At 44.4% G+C, this 22,799-nt stretch overlaps 1 long non-coding RNA gene across 1 annotated transcript in view; it reads right to left on the bottom strand.

The window, feature by feature from the left end:
• Positions 1–16,181: 16,181 nt before the first annotated feature.
• The window catches only part of LOC130367086 (uncharacterized), a 68,992-nt gene continuing 62,374 nt past the window's right edge, over positions 16,182–22,799 (bottom strand). Inside the window, exon 4 of the long non-coding RNA XR_008892071.1 lies at positions 16,182–17,124. This is a non-coding gene — a long non-coding RNA (uncharacterized LOC130367086). The remainder of the gene's footprint in view (positions 17,125–22,799) is intronic.

The following is a 22,799-nucleotide window of genomic DNA, read 5'->3' as shown; positions in this document are numbered from 1 at the left end:
TGTGACATCACTGTGTGTATTATCTCTGTACTGTGACATCACTGTGTATTATCCCTGTACTGTGACGTCACTGTGTATTATCCCTGTACTATGGCATCACTGTGTATATTATCCCTCCCTGTACTGTGACATCACTGTGTGTATTATCTCTGTACTGTGACATCACTGTGTATTATCCCTGTACTGTGACATCGCTGTGTGTATTATTTCTGTACTGTGACATCACTGTGTATTATCCCTGTACTGTGACATCACTGTGTGTATTATCTCTGTACTGTGACATCACTGTGTGGATTATCTCTGTACTGTGACATTACTGTGTGTATTATCCCTGTACTGTGACATCACTGTGTATTATCCCTGTACTGTGACATCACTGTGTATTATCCCTGCACTGTGACATCACTGTGTATATTATCCCTGTACTGTGACATCACTGTGTATTATCCCTGTACTGTGACATCACTGTGTATTATGCCTATACTGTGACATCACTGTGTATTATCCCTGTACTGTGACATCACTGTGTATATTATCCCTGTACTGTGACATCACTGTGTATATTATCCCTGTACTGTGACATCACTGTGCATATTATCCCTGCACTGTAACATCACTGTGTGTATTATCCCTGTACTGTGACATCACTGTGTATATTATCCCTGTACAGTGACATCACTGTGCGTATTATCCCTGTACTGTGACCTCACTGTGTGTATTATCCCTGTACTGTGACATCACTGTGTGTATTATCTCTGTACTGTGACATCCCTGTGTGTATTACCCCTGTACTGTGACATCACTGTGTATTATCCCTGTACTGTGACATCACTCTGTATATTATCCCTGTACTGTGACATCACTCTGTATATTATCCCTGTACTGTGACATCACTGTGTATTATCCCTGTACTGTGACATCACTGTGTATTATTCCTGTACTGTGACATCACTGTGTATTATTCCTGTACTGTGACATCACTGTGTATTATTCCTGTACTGTGACATCACTGTGTGTATTATCTCTGTACTGTCACATCACTGAGTATTATCCCTGAACTGTGACATCACAGTGTATTATCCCTGTACTGTGACGTCACTGTGTATTATGCCTGTACTATGACATCACTGTGTATATTATCCCTCACTGTACTGTGACATCACTGTGTGTATTATTTCTGTACTGTGACATCACTGTGTATTATCCCTGAACTGTGACATCACTGTGTGTATTATTCCTGTACTGTGACATCACTGTGTGTATTATCCCTGTACTGTGACATCACTGTGTGTATTATCCCTGTACTGTGACATCACTGTGTATTATCCCTGTACTGTGACATCACTGTGTATTATCCCTGCACTGTGACATCACTGTGTATATTATCCCTGTACTGTGACATCACTGTGTATATTATCCCTGTACTGTGACATCACTGTGTGTATTATCCCTGTACTGTGACATCACTGTGTGTATTATCCCTGTACTGTGACATCACTGTGTATATTATCTCTGAACTATAACATCACTGTGTGTTATCTCTATACTGCAACATCACTGTTGATACTTACACTGCACTGTGACATCACTGTATATATTAAGCCTGTATACCCTAATGCCACTGTACATATTTACCTTGCACTGCGAGTGACAATACAGGGTAAATATGCACAGTGACATCACAGTTCAGAGTTAATATAAACAGTAATGTCTCTGTACAGGGACAATAAAGTTTTGCCACTACAGGGTTAATAAACGCAGTGTTGTCACAGTAGAGGGTAACTATACAGTGATGTCATTGTACCGGGAAAATATACACAGTGAAGTCAGCATTCAAGAATAATAAACTGTGATGTCACCACAGGGTTGTTATACACAGTGACATCAAATTACAGGATGAAGCACAGTGATGTCACAGTTTATTATGAAGCACAGTGATGTCACAGTTTATTATGAAGCACAGTGATGTCACAGTTTATTATGAAGCACAGTGATGTCACAGTTTATTATGAAGCACAGTGATGTCACAGTTTATTATGAAGCACAGTGATGTCACAGTTTATTATGAAGCACAGTGATGTCACAGTTTATTATGAAGCACAGTGATGTCACAGTTTATTATGAAGCACAGTGATGTCACAATTTATTATGAAGCACAGTGATGTCAGTTTATTATGAAGCACAGTAATGTCACAGTTTATTATGAAGCACAGTGATGTCACAGTTTATGATGAAGCACAGTGATGTCACAGTTTATTATGAAGCACAGTGATGTCAGTTTATTATGAATCACAGTAATGTCACAGTTTATTATGAAGCACAGTGATGTCAAAGTTTATGATGAAGCACAGTGATGTCACAGTTTATGATGAAGCACAGTGATGTCACAGTTTATTATGAAGCACAGTGATGTCAGTTTATTATGAAGCACAGTAATGTCACAGTTTACTATGAAGCACAGTGATGTCACAGTTTATGATGAAGCACAGTGATGTCACAGTTGATTATGAAGCACAGTGATGTCAGTTTATTATGAAGCACAGTAATGTCACAGTTTATTATGAAGCACAGTGATGTCACAGTTTATGATGAAGCACAGTGATGTCACAGTTTATTATGAAGCACAGTGATGTCAGTTTATTATGAAGCACAGTAATGTCACAGTTTATTATGAAGCACAGTGATGTCAAAGTTTATGATGAAGCACAGTGATGTCACAGTTTATGATGAAGCACAGTGATGTCACAGTTTATTATGAAGCACAGTGATGTCAGTTTATTATGAAGCACAGTAATGTCACAGTTTATTATGAAGCACAGTGATGTCACAGTTTATGATGAAGCACAGTGATGTCACAGTTTATGATGAAGCACAGTGATGTCACAGTTTATTATGAAGCACAGTGATGTCACAGTTTATTATGAAGCACAGTGATGTCACAGTTTATTTTGAAGCACAGTGATGTCACAGTTTATTATGAAGCACAGTGATGTCACAGTTTATTATGAAGCACAGTGATGTCACAGTTTATTATGAAGCACAGTGATGTCAGCTTATTATGAAGCACAGTGATGACACAGTTTATTATGAAGCACAGTGATGTCACAGTTTATTATGAAGCACAGTGATGTCACAGTTTATTATGAAGCACAGTGATGTCACAGTTTATTATGAAGCACAGTGATGTCACAATTTATTATGAAGCATCGTGATGTCAGTTTATTATGAAGCACAGTAATGTCACAGTTTATTATGAAGCACAGTGATGTCACAGTTTATGATGAAGCACAGTGATGTCACAGTTTATTATGAAGCACAGTGATGTCACAGTTTATTATGAAGCACAGTGATGTCAGTTTATTATGAAGCACAGTAATGTCACAGTTTATTATGAAGTACAGTGATGTCACAGTTTATGATGAAGCACAGTGATGTCACAGTTTATGATGAAGCACAGTGATGTCACAGTTTATTATGAAGCACAGTGATGTCACAGTTTATTATGAAGCACAGTGATGTCACAGTTTATTATGAAGCACAGTGATGTCAGTTTATTATGAAGCACAGTGATGTCACAGTTTATTATGAAGCACAGTGATGTCACAGTTTATTATGAAGCACAGTGATGTCACAGTGTTACGCCGAGCGCTCCGGGTCCCCGCTCCTCCCCGGAGCGCTCGCAACATCCTCGCTACTGCAGCGCCCCGGTCAGATCTACTGACCGGGTGCGCTGCGATACCGCCCCCAGCCGGGATGCGATTCGCGATGCGGGTGGCGCCCGCTCGCGATGCGCACCCCGGCTCCCGTACCTGACTCGCTCTCCGTCGGTCCTGTCCCGGCGCGCGCGGCCCCGCTCCCTAGGGCGCGCGCGCGCCGGATCTCTGCGATTTAAAGGGCCACTGCGCCACTGATTGGCGCAGTTGGTCTAATTAGTGTGTTCACCTGTGCACTCCCTATGTATACCTCACTTCCCCTGCACTCCCTCGCCGGATCTTGTTGCCATTGTGCCAGTGAAAGCGTTTCCTTGTGTGTTCCTAGCCTGTGTTCCAGACCTCCTGCCGTTGCCCCTGACTACGATCCTTGCTGCCTGCCCCGACCTTCTGCTACGTCCGACCTTGCTCTTGTCTACTCCCTTGTACCGCGCCTATCTTCAGCAGTCAGAGAGGTTGAGCCGTTGCTAGTGGATACGACCTGGTTACTACCGCCGCTGCAAGACCATCCCGCTTTGCGGCGGGCTCTGGTGAATACCAGTAGTAACTTAGAACCGGTCCACTAGCACGGTCCACGCCAATCCCTCTCTGGCACAGAGGATCCACCTCCTGCCAGCCGAAGCGTGACAGTAGATCCGGCCATGGATCCCGCTGAAGTTCCACTGCCAGTTGTCGCCGACCTCACCACGGTGGTCGCCCAGCAGTCGCAACAGATAGCGCAACAAGGCCACCAGCTGTCTCAACTGACCGTGATGCTACAGCAGCTACTACCACAGCTTCAGCAATCATCTCCTCCGCCAGCTCCTGCACCTCCTCCGCAGCGAGTGGCCGCTTCCGGCCTACGACTATCCTTGCCGGATAAATTTGATGGGGACTCTAAGTTTTGCCGTGGCTTTCTTTCGCAATGTTCCCTGCACTTGGAGATGATGTTGGACCAGTTTCCTACTGAAAGGTCTAAGGTGGCTTTCGTAGTCAGCCTTCTGTCTGGGAAAGCTCTGTCATGGGCCACACCGCTCTGGGACCGCAATGACCCCGTCACTGCCTCTGTACACTCCTTCTTCTCGGAAATTCGAAGTGTCTTTGAGGAACCTGCCCGAGCCTCTTCTGCTGAGACTGCCCTGCTGAACCTGGTCCAGGGTAATTCTTCCGTTGGCGAGTACGCCATCCAATTCCGTACTCTTGCTTCCGAATTATCCTGGAATAATGAGGCCCTCTGCGCGACCTTTAAAAATGGCCTATCCAGCAACATTAAAGATGTTCTGGCCGCATGAGAAATTCCTGCTAACCTGCATGAACTCATTCATCTAGCCACTCGCATTGACATGCATTTTTCCGAATGGCGTCAGGAGCTCCGCCAGGATATGGACTTTGTTCGCACGAGGCGTTTTTTCTCCCCGGCTCCTCTCTCCTCTGGTCCTCTGCAATCCGTTCCTGTGCCTCCCGCCGTGGAGGCTATGCAAGTTGACCGGTCTCGCTTAACACCTCAAGAGAGGACACGACGCCGCATGGAGAATCTTTGCCTGTACTGTGCCGGTACCGAACACTTCCTGAAGGATTGTCCTATCCGTCCTCCCCGCCTGGAAAGACGTACGCTGACTCCGAACAAAGGTGAGACAGTTCTTGATGTCAACTCTGCTTCTCCACGCCTTACTGTGCCTGTGCGGATATCTGCCTCTACCTTCTCTTTCTCTACTATGGCCTTCTTGGATTCCGGATCTGCAGGAAATTTTATTTTGGCCTCTCTCATCAACAGGTTCAACATCCCGGTGACCAGTCTCGCCAGACCCCTCTACATCAATTGTGTTAACAATGAAAGATTGGACTGTACCGTGCGTTACCGCACGGAGCCCCTCCTAATGTGCATCGGACCTCATCACGAAAAAATTGAGTTTTTGGTCCTCTCCAATTGCACTTCCGAAATTCTCCTTGGACTACCGTGGCTTCAACGCCATTCCCCAACCCTTGATTGGTCCACAGGAGAGATCAAGAGCTGGGGTACTTCTTGTTTCAAGGACTGTCTTAAACCGGTTCCCAGTAATCCCTGCCGTGACCCTGTGGGTCTCCCTGTAACCGGTCTCCCTAAGGCTTATATGGACTATGCTGACGTATTTTGCAAAAAACAAGCTGAGACTTTACCTCCTCACAGGCCTTATGACTGTCCTATTGATCTCCTCCCGGGCACTACTCCACCCCGGGGCAGAATTTATCCTCTGTCCGCCCCAGAGACTCTTGCTATGTCTGAATACATCCAGGAAAATTTAAAAAAGGGGTTTATCCGCAAATCCTCCTCTTCTGCCGGAGCTGGATTTTTCTTTGTGTCCAAAAAAGATGGCTCCCTACGTCCTTGCATTGATTACCGCGGACTTAATAAAATCACGGTAAAGAACCGCTACCCCCTACCTCTTATCTCAGAACTCTTTGATCGCCTTCAAGGTGCCCACATCTTTACCAAACTGGACTTAAGAGGTGCTTATAATCTCATCCGCATCAGGGAGGGGGACGAATGGAAAACTGCATTTAACACCAGAGATGGACACTTTGAGTATCTAGTCATGCCCTTTGGCCTGTGCAACGCCCCTGCCGTCTTCCAAGACTTTGTTAATGAAATTTTTCGTGATCTCTTATATTCCTGTGTTGTTGTGTATCTGGACGATATTCTGATTTTTTCTGCCAACTTAGAAGAACATCGCCAGCATGTCCGCATGGTTCTTCAGAGACTTCGAGACAATCAACTTTATGCCAAAATGGAGAAATGTCTGTTTGAATGTCAATCTCTTCCTTTCCTAGGATACTTGGTCTCTGGCCAGGGACTACAAATGGACCCAGATAAACTCTCTGCCGTCTTAGATTGGCCACGCCCCTCCGGACTCCGTGCTATCCAACGTTTTTTGGGGTTCGCCAATTATTACAGACAATTTATTCCACATTTTTCCACTATTGTGGCTCCTATCGTGGCTTTAACCAAGAAGAATGCCAATCCTAAGTCCTGGTCTCCTCAAGCGGAAGACGCATTTAAACGTCTCAAGTCTGCCTTTTCTTCTGCTCCCGTGCTCTCCAGACCTGACCCATCTAAACCCTTCCTATTGGAGGTTGATGCCTCCTCAGTGGGAGTTGGAGCAGTCCTTCTACAAAAAAATTCTTCCGGGCATGCTGTTACTTGTGGTTTTTTTTCTAGGACCTTCTCTCCGGCGGAGAGGAACTACTCCATCGGGGATCGAGAACTACTGGCCATTAAATTGGCACTTGAGGAATGGAGGCATCTGCTGGAGGGATCAAAATTTCCAGTTATCATTTACACCGATCACAAGAATCTCTCCTATCTCCAGTCTGCCCAACGGCTGAATCCTCGCCAGGCCAGGTGGTCGTTGTTCTTTGCCCGTTTTAACTTTGAAATTCATTTTCGCCCTGCCGACAAGAACATTAGGGCCGATGCTCTCTCTCGTTCCTCGGATGCCTCGGAAGTAGAGGTCTCTCCGCAACACATCATTCCTCCTGACTGTCTGATCTCCACTTCTCCAGTCTCCATCAGGCAAACTCCTCCAGGGAAGACCTTCGTTTCTCCAACGTCTCGGGATTCTCAAATGGGGTCACTCCTCCCACCTCGCAGGCCATGCGGGCATCAAAAAGTCCTTGCAACTCATCTCTCGTTTCTATTGGTGGCCGACTCTGGAGACGGATGTTGTTGATTTTGTGCGGGCCTGTACTGTCTGTGCCCGGGATAAGACTCCTCGCCAGAAGCCTGCTGGTCTTCTTCATCCTCTGCCTGTCCCCGAACAGCCTTGGTCTCTGATTGGTATGTACTTTATTACAGACTTACCCCCATCCCGTGGCAACACTGTTGTTTGGGTGGTCTTTGATCGATTTTCCAAGATGGCACATTTTATTCCTCTTCCTGGTCTTCCTTCAGCGCCTCAGTTGGCAAAACAATTTTTTGTACACATTTTTCGTCTTCACGGTTTGCCCACGCAGATCGTCTCGGATAGAGGCGTCCAATTCGTGTCAAAATTCTGGAGGGCTCTCTGTAAACAACTCAAGATTAAATTAAACTTCTCTTCTGCTTATCATCCTCAATCCAATGGGCAAGTAGAAAGGATTAACCAGGTCCTGGGTGACTATTTACGGCATTTTGTTTCCTCCCGCCAGGATGACTGGGCAGATCTTCTACCATGGGCCGAATTCTCGTACAACTTCAGAGTCTCTGAATCTTCTGCTAAATCCCCATTTTTCGTGGTGTACGGCCGTCACCCTCTTCCCCCCCTCCCTACTCCCTTGCCCTCTGGTTTGCCCGCTGTGGATGAAGTGACTCGTGATCTTTCCACCATATGGAAAGAGACCCAAAATTCTCTTTTACAGGCTTCATCTCGCATGAAAAAGTTTGCCGATAAGAAAAGAAGAGCTTCCCCCATTTTTGCTCCCGGAGACAAGGTATGGCTCTCCGCTAAATATGTCCGCTTCCGTGTCCCCAGTTACAAACTGGGACCACGCTATCTGGGTCCTTTCAAAATCTTGTGCCAAATTAATCCTGTCTCTTACAAACTTCTTCTTCCTCCTTCTCTTCGTATTCCCAATGCCTTTCATGTCTCTCTCCTTAAACCACTCATCATCAACCGTTTCTCTCCCAAACTTGTTTCTCCCACTCCTGTTTCCGGTTCTTCTGACATCTTCTCCGTGAAGGAGATACTGGCCTCCAAGACGGTCAGAGGGAAAAAAAATTTTTTTGTTGATTGGGAGGGCTGTGGTCCTGAAGAGAGATCCTGGGAACCTGAGGACAACATCCTAGACAAAAGTTTGGTCCTCAGGTTCTCAGGCTCCAAGAAGAGGGGGAGACCCAAGGGGGGGGGTACTGTTACGCCGAGCGCTCCGGGTCCCCGCTCCTCCCCGGAGCGCTCGCAACATCCTCGCTACTGCAGCGGCCCGGTCAGATCTACTGACCGGGTGCGCTTCGATACCGCCCCCAGCCGGGATGCGATTCGCGATGCGGGTGGCGCCCGCTCGCGATGCGCACCCCGGCTCCCGTACCTGACTCGCTCTCCGTCGGTCCTGTCCCGGCGCGCGCGGCCCCGCTCCCTAGGGCGCGCGCGCGCCGGGTCTCTGCGATTTAAAGGGCCACTGCGCCACTGATTGGCGCAGTTGGTCTAATTAGTGTGTTCACCTGTGCACTCCCTATGTATACCTCACTTCCCCTGCACTCCCTCGCCGGATCTTGTTGCCATTGTGCCAGTGAAAGCGTTTCCTTGTGTGTTCCTAGCCTGTGTTCCAGACCTCCTGCCGTTGCCCCTGACTACGATCCTTGCTGCCTGCCCCGACCTTCTGCTACGTCCGACCTTGCTCTTGTCTACTCCCTTGTACCGCGCCTATCTTCAGCAGTCAGAGAGGTTGAGCCGTTGCTAGTGGATAAGACCTGGTTACTACCACCGCTGCAAGACCATCCTGCTTTGCGGCGGGCTCTGGTGAATACCAGTAGTAACTTAGAACCGGTCCACTAGCACGGTCCACGCCAATCCCTCTCTGGCACAGAGGATCCACCTCCTGCCAGCCGAAGCGTGACACACAGTTTATTATGAAGCACAGTGATGTCACAGTTTATTATGAAGCACAGTTATGTCACAGTTTATGATGAAGCACAGTGATGTCACAGTTTATTATGAAGCACAGTGATGTCACAGTTTATGATGAAGCACAGTGATGTCACAGTTTATTATGAAGCACAGTGATGTCACAGTTTATTATGAAGCACAGTGATGTCACAGTTTATTATGAAGCACAGTGATGTCACAGTTTATTATGAAGCACAGTGATGTCAGTTTATTATGAAGCACAGTGATATCACAGTTTATGATGAAGCACAGTGATGTCACAGTTTATTATGAAGCACGGTGATGTCACAGTTTATTATGAAGCACGGTAATGTCACAGTTTATTATGAAGCACGGTGATGTCACAGTTTATTATGAAGCACAGTGATGTCACAGTTTATTATGAAGCACAGTGATGTCACAGTTTATGATGAAGCACAGTGATGTCACAGTTTATGATGAAGCACAGTGATATCACAGTTTATGATGAAGCACAGTGATGTCACAGTTTATTGTGAAGCTCAGTGATGTCACAGTTTATTATGAAGCACAGTGATGTCACAGTTTATTATGAAGCACAGTGATGTCACAGAGACTACAGAATGTACAACTGTACGTATGATAAAGATGGCGGGATGCTATCGAAACGTCAAACATACATGGGGGAATAAAACACTTTGTTTTTGCACCTTATCTGGGAGTGCCGCTGGATCTTTAGTTTTGTAGATAGATAGATAGATGATATATAGATAGATAGATAGATATGAGATAGATAAATAGATCAGTGTATCCCAACCAGGGGGCCTCTAGCTATTCCAAAACGACAACTCCCAGCATGTATTTGGCTTTATGAGCATACTGGGAGTTGTAGTTTTGCAACAGCTGGAGGCCCCCTGTTTGGGAAACACTGATCTATCTATCTATCAATCATCTATCTATCCATCTATCTCCTATCTATCTATCTATCTATATCATATCTATCTATATCATATCTATCATCTATTAATCTATCTTTCTATCTATCTCATATCTATCTATATGTCATCTATCTATCTCTCATATCTATCTATCTTTCATCTATCTCTCATCTATCTGAGATAGATATGAGATAGATAGATAAATAGAAAGATAGATAGATACATAAATAGATGGATATAGATAGATGGATAGATAGATATGATATAGATAGATATGATATAGATAGATAGATAGATATGAGATAAATAGATAGGAGATAGATGGATAGATAGATAATAAAAGAAAACTCCAGAAGAGCAGCACAACAAAATTAAGAAAACCAATGCAATGGTGCACGCTGGGTGTGGACCTTGGTGAGAGGTTCACTTGTACTAGAAAATAGCAAGAGACCAGCAGCACACAGAAAAATCAGTGCAAAAAAGGTGGAGATTTATTGCATTATTCCAGTGTACAAGCTCCTTGAGAACGGCGACGAGAGGTCACTGAAACGTCGCTTCTTTTGTACACTGGGATAATGCAATAAATTTCCACCTTTTTTGCACAAATTTTTCTGTGTGCTGCTGGTCTCTTGATTTTTTTTTTTTTTTTTTTGGATAGATAGATAGATAATAGATAGATGATTGATATAGATCAGTGTTTCCCAACTAGGGGGGCCTCCAGCTGTTGCAAAACTACAACTCCCAGTATGCTCATAAAGCCAAAGGAATGCTGGGAGTTGGGTAGTTTTGCAACAGCTGGAGGCCCCCTGGTTGGGAAACTGATCTATCTATCTATATCATATAAATGTATCTATATCATATCCATCTATCTCCTATCTATCTATCTATCTGTCTATATCATATCTATCTATCTATCATCTATCTATCTATATCATATCTATGTATCTATCATCTATCTATCGATCTGTCTACCATGTATCTATCCATCTATTTATGTATCTTTCTATATATCATCTCTCTATCTATATATCATCTATTTATCTATCTTTCTATCTATCTCATAGATACATAAATATATATATATATATATATATATATATTTATGTATCTATCTATCTATATATCATCCATCTACCTATCTATCTCTCATATCTATTTATCTATCTATCTCTCATCTATCTGAGATAGATAGATAGATAGATAGATAAAAAGAGAATATCCACAGCACACATCCAATGGGTGAAAAATCAAAGGTGGTTTATTCCATCAAACAGAGTGTCCAGAACAACGTTTCAACCAGCTCTCCTGGTCTTTTTCAAGCTTGAAAAAGACCAGGAGAGCTGGTTGAAACGTTGTTCTGGACACTCTGTTTGATGGAATAAACCACCTTTGATTTTTCACCCATTGGATGTGTGCTGTGGATATTCTCTTTTTATTTTAAATGGATCCCTGACCCGGGTCTGGACCTGCGAGCACCATAATACATTTAATATTTTTTGGGATGTGCTGTTTTCCTACAACTTCTATTAGATAGATAGATAGATATGAGATAGATAGATATGAGATAGATAGATAGATATGAGATAGATAGATAGATAGATAGATATGAGATAGATATGAGATAGATAGATAGATAGATAGATAGATAGATATGAGATTAGGGTTGCCACCCTGCCGGTATTTTACCGGCACAGCCGGTATTTTCATCTACATTCTGGGCTGTGCGGGTAAGTTTGGATGAAAAATTCCGGACATGCAATGGCCGGTATTTTTCATTCACTGACAGGGGCGGACTGAGCAGCATCCCCAGAAGAGCACTTCTTTCATGACCGGCAACTAAATTTTGCCTGTGACCTGCAGGCTGCCGTACTACAGTTTCAGCCCCCGACACAAAGCCCAATGACTGTCGGGCCGTACAATGCCCAGGTCTGACACCACCAGCCTGTGACAGGGAGAGCTCTGTGCGATGACAGGAAGAGATTGTACAGTGCTGGGGAGGGGGCGTGCACCTCCTGTCTCCTCTCTCCCCCTCCCCCTCCTTCTCTCTGCCGTGCAGTCTTACAACCTTCCATAGGCAGAGCAGGGAGGGGAGAGGAGGAGAGGCCGTGTATCCTGTCTCCCTCTGCAGCGCAGGGCGGGTGAGTGTCTGTGTGTGTATGTGTCTGTGTTTACATGTGTCTGTGCATGTGTCTCTGTGTGTCTGTGTATATGTGTGTCTGTGTATATATGTGTGTGTATATATAGGTGTGTGTGTGTATATATGTGTGTGTGTATATGTGTGTGTGTATATGTGTGTCTGTGTCTATATGTGTGTCTGTGTATATATGTGTCTGTGTATATATGTGTGTGTATATATATAGGTGTGTGTGTATGTATGTGTGTGTGTGTGGGGGGGGGGGGGCCTAATCTGGGGGACAACTATGCTCGTAATCTGGGGGACAACTATACTGATCTGGGGGACAACTATACTGATCTGGGGGACAACTATACTGATCTGGGGGACAACTATACTGATCTGGGGGGAAACTATGCTCCTAATCTGGGGGACAACTATACTGATCTGGGGGACAACTATACTGATCTGGGGAACAACTATACTGATCTGGGGGAAAACTATACTGATCTGGGGGCACAACTATGCTCCTAATCTGGGGGACAACTATACTGATCTGGGGGACAACTATACTGATATGGGGGACAACTATACTGATCTGGGGGACAACTATACTGATCTGGGGGGGAAACTATACTGATCTGGGGGAAAACTATGCTCCTAATCTGGGGGACAACTATGCTGATCTGGGGGACAACTATACTGATCTGGGGGAAAACTATGCTCCTAATCTGGGGGACAACTATGCTGATCTGGGGGACAACTATACTGATCTGGGGGACAACTATACTGATCTGGGGGACAACTATACTGATCTGGGGGACAACTATACTGATCTGGGGGACAACTATACTGATCTGGGGGACAACCATGCTGATCTGGGGGACAACTATGCTGATCTGGGGGACAACTATACTGATCTGGGGGACAACTATGCTCGTAATCTGGGGGACAACTATGCTGATCTGGGGGACAACTATGCTGATCTGGGGGACAACTATGCTGCCTAATCTGGGGGACAACTATGCTCCCTAATCTGGGGGACAACTATGCTGCCTAATCTGGGTTACATCTATGCTGCCTAATCTGGGGGACAACTATACTGATCTGGGGGACAACTATGCTGCCTAATCTGGGGGACATCTATGCTGCCTAATCTGGGGGACAACTATGCTGCCTAATCTGGGGGACAACTATGCTGCCTAATCTGGGGGACAACTATGCTGCCTAATCTGGGGGACAATTGTGCTCCTAATCTGGGGGACAACTAACCTGCCTGATCTGGGGGACAACTATGCTGCCTGATCTGGGGGACAACTATGCTGCCTAATCTGGGGACATCTATGCTGCCTAATCTGGGGGACAACTATGCTGCCTAATCTGGGGGACAATTGTGCTCCTAATCTGGGGGACAACTATGCTGCCTAATCTGGGGAAAAACTACCCGGCTCTCCACAATATTTTTAGTTTCTCATGTGGCCCCATGGGATAAATAATTGCCCACCCCATTCCTCCTCAACCCCGGACATTCCTTAACCTGGAGCCGCCCGGGGAAAGGAGAAAGTGAAGACAAGAGACTGGTGAGACCTCTCTGCAAAATTGTGTATTTAATGCAGTGTTTCCCAACCAGGGTGCCTCCAGCTGTTGCAAAACTATTGCTCCCAGCCTTTGGCTGTTCGGGCATGCTGGGAGTTGTAGTTTTGCAATAGCTGGATGCACCCTGGTTGGGAAACACTGATTTAATGTTTTAATGTGTTAAACTATCTGCTGCGCTCTGTATCTAATCCTGTCATGTGTGATACTGTCTGCTGAGCCTGTATATCCAAATCTGTCATGTGGGATATGAGCCTGTGTATCTAATCCTGTCATGTGCGATACTGCCTGATGAGCCTGTGTATCTAACCCTGTCATGTGCGATACTGTCTGCTGAGCCTGTGTATCCAAATCTGTCATGTGGGATACTATCTGCTGAGCCTGTATATCCAAATCTGTCATGTGGGATACTATCTGCTGAGCCTGTGCATCTAATTCTGTCATGTGTGATACTGTCTGATTAGCCTGTTTATCTGACGTTGCGCAGGGGGACGTCACTCGTCATCAGAGAGAGCCAGCGTTGCTGTCACGCACCACTACTACCGCCGCTGCTGGCATAAATAGGGTTTTGGTAGATATTCTCTAAATGTAAATTTTTTGTGCGATATAGGAAAATTCCCCCTGCATATATATCGTATCCCTCCAATCCCCTATGCCATTTCTTAAACCCCCCTCCCATCCCCCGTGCCATTTCTTAAACCCCTGATCCCTCAGCCCCTGTGCAATCTGGCCCCTCCCCTTTTGTAGCCCCCCCCACATAGCCACACCCATGACCGGTATTTTTCTGAGGGAAAAGGTGGCAACCCTATATGAGATAGATATGAGGATAGATAGATAGATATGAGAAAGATAGATAGATAGATGCATAAATAGATGGATATAGATAGATGGATGGATAGATATGAGATAGATAGATAGATAGATGCATAAATAGATGGATATAGATAGATGGATGGATGGATAGATATGAGATAGATAGATAGATAGATAGATAGATCAGTGTTTCCCAACCTGGGGGCCTCCAGCTGTTGCAAAACTACAACTCCCAGTATGCTCATAAAGCCAAAGGAATGCTGGGAGTTGTAGTTTTGCAACAGCTGGAGGCCCCCTGGTTGGGAAACACTGAACTACCTCCCACTGTCTCCTACAACTTTCCCCCTCTCCCCCAAGCAAGTTACTTACTTTAAAAGGGCAGCATGAGCAGTGGGCACTGGGCAGGTAAGTCTTCCATACTGGTGGTGTCCGGGCCTGTATACACACAGCGGGCCTGCTCCACAACGTCCAGCAGCAGCATACAGGGGAGTGAGAGAGGGGGACGAGCTTCCTGTCTGCTCTTCCCAGTCTGCATAGCGCGGCCCCTGCGTGGTGACAGGGCTGCAGGCTGAAGATTTATTTAAAAAAAGGATGCCGGAGTAGATGGCTCCGGGGGGCGGGGGGTGCAGCGGGGGCTCGGGCCCCTTACTGGTGGCCATGAGAGCTGCTAGTGACCTACTGCTGCTAGGGGGGGCACAAGGGGGGCAATCATGATGTAGGGGGGGCCGTGCCCCCCCTCCCCCCAGAGACGCCACTGGCTGCAGGGGTGGTTGAGCGCAGCGTCCATCTGGGTGCTGTCAAACTTGCTGTGGTCGGGGAGTATGCGGTGGTATGTGGCCTAATGCTCGCCTCTGGGGCCGGACCTGGAGAGGGCAGCGGGCCCCCTCTCACGCTGGGCCCCTGTGCAGCTGAACCGGCTGCACAGGCGATATGTCCGCCCCTGCGATGAATATTTCTTCCTCAGAAAGTGTGAATGCTGACGCAGAGCTGATTGATCCAATACCTCTACCTCCCAATTAAAAGGTTTGTCAGTAATATGATACGCAGCTCTGCACAAAGCACAACTGGTCATCATAGACACCCCAGGATGATCCCGGCAGTGCTTTGCAGGAGAGATGACAGGTACGTTTATGACAATTTGCTTTAACTTTTTATACTTGGGGTTTGGTGTTACATGGGGCAATATGGCATCTGCACAAAAATGTAATAGAGCATATTTATTAATACAGTCTAATTAGACTAGACAGTCTGAAAATGCACCAGATTTATCACGGGGGTTTAAGCTGTTTGATAAATATAGTGCATCTTTAGACTGTCTAGACCACCTTTGTTGGCTTACTTAAAAATGTTATGTCACAAGACACAAAGTCAACAACTATCAACGCCCCATTTCTGCTAAGCCATTATTCATTGTTGAGCAAGAAATAAAAGCATCTTAAAAAAGAGTTTGCCCAAATATGTAAAAGGTTCCTGCACCACTTTATTGTACAGAACACATGTTGGTAGAATAGAGGGGTTCTTAGAATAGCACTAATTTATGAACATTTTCTTTTAGATACTTCTTCTACAGGCATTCATTCTATGGCACGTTTCATGGGAGAAAGTTACCGGCACACCTACTGTATTGCCCAGGTTGCCAGCACTGATAAATCTTGCTCAGTATTCTGAGTTTAACTTCAGAGGTTCTTCACATCTTCTGGCTGTTGTTGCTATTAAGTGGTAATGTAAAAAAGTGACACTCCCAGTCTTTCCATACGACTTTAAAATTATGGTGTCAGTGAAATACTGACGAGTTTTTAGATGGTCCTAATAACATCTCTAATCGTGAAAAAATTGATAAAATCTGTATAAAGTGGTACAAAGTCAAGAAAATACAACTTTAAGTGCATTCCCTCACTTTAATGCCGTATGGTTTTGAAGTCCAAAAATCTGTATTAGTTAAAATCTTAATATATCTTTATAGCAGTTAAATTACTCTCCTGATGAAGGACAAGGGAGAAGGCGGAATCATCCATATGAGGTTTATCCCTGTTTTTCTTCTTTGTGCAGATTTCTTGGCCGGTCTCTTCTTCAATGTAGACGTCTCCTGATTTGTTTCTCATAGGGATCAGGGGGACAGATTTGACATCCTTGGTCCCACTTTTCAGCTTACACTTCTTACTGTTTGATATCCATCCCAGGTCGCTGGTGCTCATGTATATGGAGTAGTGATTGATTATTCTTCTTCTCTTCTTTTTCCCTTTATCTTTGATATGACTCTGGCTGGAGGTTTCCAGGTTGGGGGCTAATTCTGGTCTTTTGGCCAGGGATTATGGAGATTGTATAATGTTCAGATCCTCATTCTTCCAACCGAGCACAAGTGTTTATATGTGAAGTCACCCAGCTTACAGTATAGTTGTTTTCTGCAAAATGAAGACAGGGTTTGAAGTATAGGTCACTTGGCAATGAGGCTAACAACTGAGTTTACTGAAAAGGCCACAAGTCAAAAGGCATAGTATAATAAAATCTAAATTCAATAAAATTGTGCTAGGGGCTGACCGCTGAGCTTGATGAATGCATAATTCTGCTGCTTTGCTCAACCTTAGCTCATTCATGCTCTTTTCAGCATCTCCTTCGCTGTCTGATGGGAGGAACAGCTAAAGTTTACCCAAAGGAGACCCCAGGCACCGCAAGAACCCGAATAAGCCATGCTGACATGGATCAATACCTCCATAAGAAGCTTGGAGCCTAGTGCGGCCTGCCTAGATGGCCTTGGCTGCTGTTAGCTACAAAGACCAAGAGGTGGAGTTGGAGCTAGAAACACCACAAAACAATAAAACTCAGCTAAACATGGCATTCCTCATGCTGGATGACCATGAGAACTGTAACCAAAGGCATAAATACGTATTAAGGGCCTATCTAAGATGTATGCTACCGAAGGTTTAAGCTCTGTGGCTATGCAGTTATTTACCTCAGAGCTCTTCAGACCAAACTGGATCCTCAAGAACCGTCACGTGATATTATTTGTGGCTTCTTGAATTTTGTAAATACAGCCACCATATTGAAAGCTAACAGAGAGTGCAAAGCTTTATTATTTGAAGGGAACCTTGTACAGCTCTACCAAGAAAGCTCCTTCTACCCTGAGTAAGCAACGGGTGTGAAACCCTTTACTTAAGAATCTGCAGAAGTTACACCTACCATATTACTGACTATAGCTGCCTGATGTCCACTGGCTTTTGTAACTAACATAAGTCCACTACTGACTGCTATCCGCTGGCTACTGAAACTACCATGAGTCCACCATTGCCTGCTTCCCACTGGATACTAAAACTACAACTAGTCCGCTACTGCCTGCTGTTCACTGGCTACTACAACTACCACCAGTCCACCTCTGTCTGCTGTCCACTATTTACTGCAACTACCACCAGTCCACTACTGCTTGCTGTCCACTGGCTACAGCTACCAAAAGTCCACCACCCCTGTTGTCCGCTGGCTACTACAAATACCATCAATCCACCACTTCATGCTGTCCACTGGCTTTGACACCTTCCATTAGTCCACCACTGCCTGCTGTCTGCTGGATACAGCTATCAATAATTCACCACTGCCTGCTGTCGATTGCCTTCTAAAACTAGTAGTAGGCAGTGGACAGTAATACAATGAACCGTGGGGGGGGGGGAGTATGAAAGCTGCAACATACAGTGAATGGGGGGGAGGTGATGGCTGCGGCCATACATTGAACCGTGGGGGTATGATAGTAATGATCATACAGTAAAAGGGGGTGAATGATAACGATGGCCATGAAGTGAACTGGGGCAGAGGGGAGATGGAGGTGCTGCTGCCACCCTCTGATGTACTGCCACCCTAGGCTTGGGCCTTGTCACCCTAGTGGAAGATACACCACTGCTTGTAATATTAACGTGGTAAAAGTTTGAGTAAAAAAGTTAGGAATTTCTATTGAGGCTTTGGACTTTGTTAATGGATCTATCTAATGTTTGGGATATTGTCTCTCCAAAAATTCTAAATAAATTCTTGGGCTTATGTTTCAAATTGGGAGTCTAGAATACAATTCCTCTTCAAACAGCAGTTCTGATACATTGTGTAGTCATCTAGGAAGATGGCAGTTTAAAAAAAGAATAAAGCTGTTTTAACTATGAGATATGATATGTGCTACAAATGAGTTTGGGAGGGAGCAATGTTACGTTATGCGCTCCGGCCGCACACGCTGGCTGTGAGCGCATGGTCCCGTTACCTGCTGCTGGCGGTGGGGCTGGGATTCACATCATGGGACACGCCCGCATGCGGATCCCAGTCCGTCACTCACCAGGTGCTTCTCCTTCCACCGCCTCAGCCTCTTTGCTCCGGCGCGTGTGTCCCCGTCCCCGCCAGAGCGGGGCCACCGCTCCCATTAGTGTAGTACACCTGTGGCTCATTGATAAATTCCTCCTCCTCGCACACTTCCCTGCCGGATCTTTGTTGCCTTGTGCCTGAGAGAAGGCATACCTGAGATTTGCCTTGTCGTGTATCTGATCCTTTGCTCTGTGACCTGACCTTGCTCCTCTGCAGCCTGCCTACTGACCTCCTGCTACGTCCTGACTACGCTACTGTTCTGCCTGCCCTGACCTTCTGCTATCTTGACTATGAGCTGCCTTATCCCTCCTGTGCCTCGCATCTCCTCAGCTGCCTGTGTGGCCGAGCCGTGCCAGGAGTAGCGACCTGGGTGCCGCCTGCCGCAGCAAGTCCATTCCGCTTTGTGGCAGGCTCTGGTGAAAACCAGCTGCACCTTAAACTCCGCTCCCTGGTACGGTCCGAGTCATCTGACACACAGGTCCAGCGGATCCACATCCATCGGTGTTCATGTCTTCGGAAACAAATGGATCCCACTGAGGTACCCCTGCCTGAAGTTGCGGATCTTCCCTCCGTTGTGGTACGTCAGTCTCAGCTGTTGGCATGACAGGCGCAGCAACTTACCAAACTGTCGGCTATGATACAAGAGCTTTTGGCCGTGCAACAGCAGCAGCACTTGCAACCAAAAAATTAGCCCTCATATCGCCCCATACGCAGAAAAATAAAAAAGTTATAGGGGTCAGAAGATGACAATTTTAAACGTATAAATTTTCCTGCAAGTAGTTATGATTTTTTTCCAGAAGTAAGACAAAATCAAACCCACATAAGTAGGGTATCATATTAATCGTATGGACCTACAGAAAAAAGAGAAGGTGTCATTTTTACTGAAAAATGTACTGTGTAGAAACGGAAGCCCACAAAATTTACAAAATGGTGTTTTTTTTTTCAATTTTGTCTCACAAGGATATTTTTTCCATTTCGTCGTAGATTTATGGGTAAAATGACTGATGTCATTACAAAGTAGAATTGATGGCGCAAAGAATAAGCCATCATATGGATTTTTAGGTGCAAAATTTAAAGAGTTATTATTTTTTTTAAAGGTTAGGAGGAAAAAACGAAAATGCAAAAACGGAAAAGCCTCGGGTCCTTAAGGGGTTAAAATTAAGCTCAAAATTAATGTGTAAAAATCCATTCAGAACAAGGAATTGGACTGTATTTAGAGTTGTTAATTTCTTATAACATAATGACAATGTAGAAATCTGGCCAGGGAAAAATCTGCATAGCGTTTCTATGATTGAGAAAAAGGGAAATTAGATTGTACACTTTATTGACCCAGGGATATTAGTAAAAGAAGAGGTTCAAACACTAAAAATAAATTAAAAGAAAAAAATAACTGAAAAGCTGAACCGCCCAATATCTAATGTTCTGTTTGTATATGGTATGGTAATACATAGGCATGCTTTAAAAAATGGATGGTGGTATATACCATAGTGTACTGTCAGCTGGTCCATTGAGTTTACTGGAGCAAATTTAGTCAATGAGTGGTCTACTGTGCTTTTGAGCAAATGGATCAAAGTTGTAGGGAGATAGTTTCTTTTAGCAATTTCTAGATACTTTGGCTTTGGGGAATGTTGCTGTTGTCAAAAGCTCTCACTAAGTCTTCCTACCTCAATTGACCAATGCGGATTATATTTACCAGATCTCCATGCACCATTCCCCCAGGTCCAGCAAGCCCAAAAAACTGCCCTGTAATGACCGACAGGGGTGGACAAGGAGAGTGAGCCCTAAGCTGTTTACACTCTACCTGCCTACTTGCCCATCCACCCTAAATGGTGGATCGACAACTTGGAGTCGGTCCCTCCCTGAACTAAAGTGCACTGGGCGTAAAAACAAATAATATACATAGTCGGTCAGAGGCCAGAAACAGAAACGGAATAACTACCAAAAACCAAACTTAATATTATTATACAAACAGGGCAGAATATAGTGTACTAATAAACAGTTCATAAACCAGAATCCAGATAAACGACAGACATGATAAAATGAGCAAGACTAGGTGTAGAAAAGGTATAGAGCAGAATCCAGGAGATGCAGGGGATGGACGAAAGAACTAAATTAAAAAACTAAACTAACACGAAACACAGGACTAGAACCGGATGAGTCTGAATAGACTCCAAGATACAAAACAGGAATTATAACATACAGAGCACAGGTAACAAGCAAGACTAAGACAGTGAACACAGACTAAGCAGAATGGACATACATAGTCCTAAAAACAGACAGATGTCCAATAAAACTAAGCAGACTAAAAACTATATCAAACAGGCATAGCCATGGTTAAAACTCAGATAAATACTTGATAGACAAAAGCAAGGTGTATCATAAAACAGACATCATAGGAGCATATTGCACAAATAAACTGCTCAGAAAGCAGGAGATCTCTGGTTTAAGTAACCCCACCCGAGTTCTCATAGGTTCTGAGCATTAACTATTCCCTTACCAGGGAGAATAGTAGTTTGCTCAGAACATTGTAGTGTGTGAATACACACCTAAACAGAAAAATACATGAACAAATAAATAGACATTACATGCCCACTAGTTTTCACGTTATGATTATACGTTTTCGTCTTGTCAAAATAGAATATTTTCTACAGGCACTTAATAAATACATCAAAAAGAAATGTTTCCCGTTTTCAGCCATGCAGCAACATTTATGTTGAGTCTTATCTCCTATAGATATAAATTTCATGCATTTTTAATACGGAAGAACAGATTGTGATTTGATTAAACCATGGCACGCATTTTATATATGCACATGTATATCAAAAGGGAGAATTACCCTTGAAAAAAAATGAATTACCCTAAAATATGTGTAGAACTTCCTGTCACCGTTCTTTTTGATGTTCACACTTGTAGGTTGTTAATATTTATTAACAAAATTATAGAGCTGGCAGCAATGAGAAGGTATCGGGTTTGACTGTGGGATTGTCACAGTAATTTGTAGAATGTTTATTCAGTAGAATGGTTGATAGATTTTGTGTTCCTGTTTATAAAACATTTGGCAAATTAGATAAACTTCATATAATGTAATATGTATATCAAATGTTGATGTATTTACGTATGCAATACTTTATTGGTAGAAACATCCATTAGGAGACGTCTGTCAGAAAACTGCTGCTCCTTGTTAATTATTATAGAAAATTCCACTGTGCTCATCATAAACTCCTTGGTGACCAGGGAAGATAAAAATTATCTGCCTTGGCAACTTAGCTAAGGGGGTTGTTTTATAAAGACTTCAATTGGCTGATCTTCAGAGTGCCACTAGGGTTGGGGTAGTGGTTTAGGTAACACAGTTGCAACACAGTTATGATGGTTTAGGTTATCGCAACACTGTATCCTCCAAAACTGTATCCTCCAACACTGAATCCTCCAACACTCCAACACTGTATCCTCCAACACTTTAACACTGTATCCTTCAACACTCCAAAGCTGCATCCTCCAACACTCCAACATTGTATCCTCCAACACTACAACACTGTATCCTTTAACACTACAACGCTGTATTCTCCAACACTATAACGCTGTATCCTCAAACACTACAACACTGTTTCCTTCAACACTACAATGAAGTATCCTACAAAACTACAACACTATATCCTCCAACACTACAACATTGTATCATTTAACACTACAATGATGTATCCTTAAACAATACAATGATATATCCTTCAACACTACAATGATGTATTCT

Source organism: Hyla sarda, chromosome 4 (genome assembly GCF_029499605.1).
Source record: "Hyla sarda isolate aHylSar1 chromosome 4, aHylSar1.hap1, whole genome shotgun sequence".
Lineage (NCBI taxonomy): Eukaryota > Metazoa > Chordata > Amphibia > Anura > Hylidae > Hyla > Hyla sarda.
The sequence above is the reverse complement of the archived record's forward strand: the minus strand, read 5'-3'. Positions and strand labels throughout refer to the sequence as shown.